This window comes from Cryptomeria japonica, chromosome 11, assembly GCF_030272615.1.
Source record: "Cryptomeria japonica chromosome 11, Sugi_1.0, whole genome shotgun sequence".
NCBI classification, from domain to species: Eukaryota; Viridiplantae; Streptophyta; class Pinopsida; order Cupressales; family Cupressaceae; genus Cryptomeria; species Cryptomeria japonica.
In genome coordinates, this window is record NC_081415.1 from 440786204 (window position 1) to 440789962 (window position 3759).

The window sequence follows — 3759 nt, forward strand, 5'->3', positions numbered from 1 at the left end:
GAAATCAACCAATGTGTTTCGTGCAAGGTTATCCTGGGCATAGCTCTGCTGCCAGTCGGACGTTCATAGCCCCGACAAAGATACCTTTGGCTCCCATCAAGTAGTGCCCCATTGCCAGCCAGGTGTCCATAGCCCCAATGGAGATTACTTGAAACACCCAAGTTTAGTTGTTTTAAGTAGATCATTTATTTTCTCTCTTGTTTTTTTTAAACACCATAGAATATAAAGGGATTATTTTATTTGATATTAAAGCAACTTTCAAACATTGAAGTCCAAATACTAGGTTGGGAGCCACGGTGGACAACGTGAAACATCCCGACTTCTGATTTTTCACTTAGAAACAAGTTCATCTGATACCTTACAAAATTTTCTTGATGTAACTTAATGAGATGGTAGTGCTAAGTAATTAGGTTAGCCTCTTCCAAGTGAGAGTCGATAACTCAAATCATATTTAAACTATTATATGCCACCTTGGACGAGTGTAGACAAAGGTTTCAAACTTAACCAAATAATAATGAAGTTGTAAAGAGCAAAGAGCCAAAGTCTCTCAAAATTTCACAGCCTGTCATGCAAACAATACCTATCCTTTAGAATCCTTGAGAATAAACATACATCCCGACACAACAAAACGGAAGCAAATGAAACTAAACAAACAAACCCCCCCGAAAAAGGGAAACAAGCATGCAACAAAAGTGAAAACACGCAATCAACACACAAACTTAAACAAACAAACAAAACAAACAAAAACAACTAATCTACTATAGTACAACAGGTCTAACTCCTCTCAAATTTAATCAAAATAATGCTTGAGGAACTGACCATTGATGGGCAATGGCACTAGTTCCCCAGTCAAAGAGCTTAACCTAAAAGTGTTTTCTCCTAAAAGTTCAGCAATTTGGTAAGGACCTAACCGCAACCTTTCAAAATTATGGTGATCCCCCTTCTTCTCCTTGGCCTTGTCCTGTAACAGAACTAGGTCAAAGATCTAAAAGGCTTTCACCTTGTCTCTTTTGTCAAACCATCGCTTTACAACTGCTTGATGCTTAGCAAAGTGTTGTAGGGTATTAATCCTTTTCTCATCAAGTTTTAATAGATTTAGGAGATGAACTTCTACCTGATCCTCAATTTCAATTTTTTTCATTAGTTGGAGGACATGTATTTATAAATTGATCAGGAAAATAGGGGTTTGGCCATAAACAAGGTAATACAGAGAAGTTCCCAGGGCGGCTTTAATTCTAGTTCGATCAACCCATAAGACATACCTTAATTGATTGTGCCAATCCATGGGATTTTTCTCAAGTAGCTTTTTAATTACTTCTAAGATATTCTTATTCATGGATTTAGCTACTCCATTACCTTGCAGATAGTAATCGGATGAGATTTTCAATATCACCTTATACTCATACAACCGTTATCACATACCAAAGCAAATGGCATACCAAACCTAATGACGATGTATTCTTCAATGAATTTCAGAACAACCTCCATAGTAGCATTTCTACATGTTATGGCCTCCGTCCATCAGGTGCAGTAATCTGTTGCGATGAGAATGAACTTATGTCCTGCAGATGAATTAGGATTAATGACACCTACGAAATCCAATGCCCATTGGGCAAACAATCTTACCTCAAACACTGATTGGAGAGGCATGGTGAGATTTGTCTCTCTAGAAGTTGTGGTTTGGCATGTATGACAATGACGAACATGCTCATGAGTATCTTTAAAATTACTAGGCCAGTAATATTTAGCCTTCAAAATCTGATGTGCAGTGGCATCTGCTGACCCATGACTTGTACCATACTTCTCATGAAATTCTTCGATCATTTTATGGGCTTCCTAATGATAATACATCTAAGGTAAATACCTTTGTAGTTCTTCCTATAAAATGTTGAATCCTTGATCATATAATTGGCACTCTTGAGCCTTAAAGCTCGTCTTTCTGTGGTTGTCAACCCCTCAAGACACTTGTTATTTAGCAAGATAAAACTAATTCCATGTACCATGGGTCCTGAGTGAATGACTGCAATGTATATTGTTGGCATTAGATTTGAGGGATATCAATCACCATAGCTTGAGACAAACCCTAACCTCTAACTAACTTCATTGGATGCATCTCTAGATCAAACTCTTGTAAAATAGTCATCCATTTCCCTCGGCGTTCTCCCAGCTCTGATTGCATAAGCAATGACTTAACTGCTTGATCAGGTACAATTGCATAGACTTTACTCCTCAAGATATAATGTTTGAAATTTTTGACTGCTCTTAGTAAAGCAAAAGCCTATTTCTCAAGAGCAGAATATCTCACTTCAACACTCTTGAAAGGGAAACTCATGAATGTGATGGGTTTCTCGTCCCTTGCTTGCCTCTGTGTCAGGATAGTCATGCTTGAATGCAATGAAGCAAAAGAATATATATAAAAAGGTAGAGTATAGTCGAGACTAGTTAATACAAGAGCTTCAATGATGGACTTCTTGATCTGGGCGAAAGCCTCTTTTGCTTCAGCAGTCCATTCAATCTTAGCATCCTTCTTCATCATTTCATTTAGTGGCTTGACTATCTCTGCAAACCCAGTGATAAATTTTCTGACAAAATTGATCTTCCCGAAGAAAGATCTCATCTACTTTTTACTTCCAGGCATCTACAATTTTAATAATATATCTACTTTATCCATGTCTATAGATATTCCTCTTTCAGAGATTACACGACCGAGGGGCTTCCCTTCAGCCACCCTGAATACACACTTCTTGGGATTAAGGGATATCCCATATCTTTGACATCTTTCTAAGGCTTTACAGAGGTGGCCTGGGTGATCTCCTTGGACTTTAGAAAATATAGTCAGGTCATCCATATATATAATAATACATTTGCCAATCAGGTCTTTAAAACTTGTGTCCATTTCTCTCTCAAAAATTGCTCCAGCATTAATTAACCCAAATGACATCCTTTGGTATGTATAAGTTCCCCATTTCGTAGTAAAAGTTGTTTTTATGCGGTCTTAATGGTTCACCAAAACTAGGTTATATCTAGAATAACCATCTAGGAATGACATCATCTGGGAACCATTAACGATTTGTAATACCTCATCTAAGGAAGGGAGTGGGTAATTATCCTTTTCTAATGCCTTATTGAGGTTGCGAAAATCAACACAAATCTGAATTTCCCCATTCTTTTTCCTTACTGGCACCAAGTTGGCAACCCAAGTGGAGTGACGTACTAGGAAAATAATCCCAGTAGCAAGCAACTTTTGAACTTCCTTGAAAATCAAGGGTTCTATCAATGAATTAATCGGTCGTTGCTTCTGTCTGAACGGTTTTATATTAGGTTTCAAAGAAATAATATGAGTAATGATTGACATATCAAAAAAAATTAGATCTTCATATCCCCATGCTATAACATCAATATACTCTTTTAAGATTTGCAAAATTTTCTCTCTTTCTTTGGGAGTACAAATCTTCCCAATGTACATTATATTCTCTTGACCTTCTGGACCAATATTATGTGGTTCATACTTCCCAGCATCTGAATCTATTGTCAATCTTTCTTTTATCTTGGGATCTGAATCAAAGAGTCTTTCAAGATTGACCATACCTTTAGGAATAACGTTTGTAGGTAAATTTATGATTTCTTCATCATCCCCTTCATCAAGATCATCTGATATATCCTTATCATCAATGATTTGTTCTTCAAAAGGCCCTGGATTGGCAAGAAAAGCTAGAATATGTGTATCATCCTCAAAGACTTGAAAGTGTTTGATGTTAT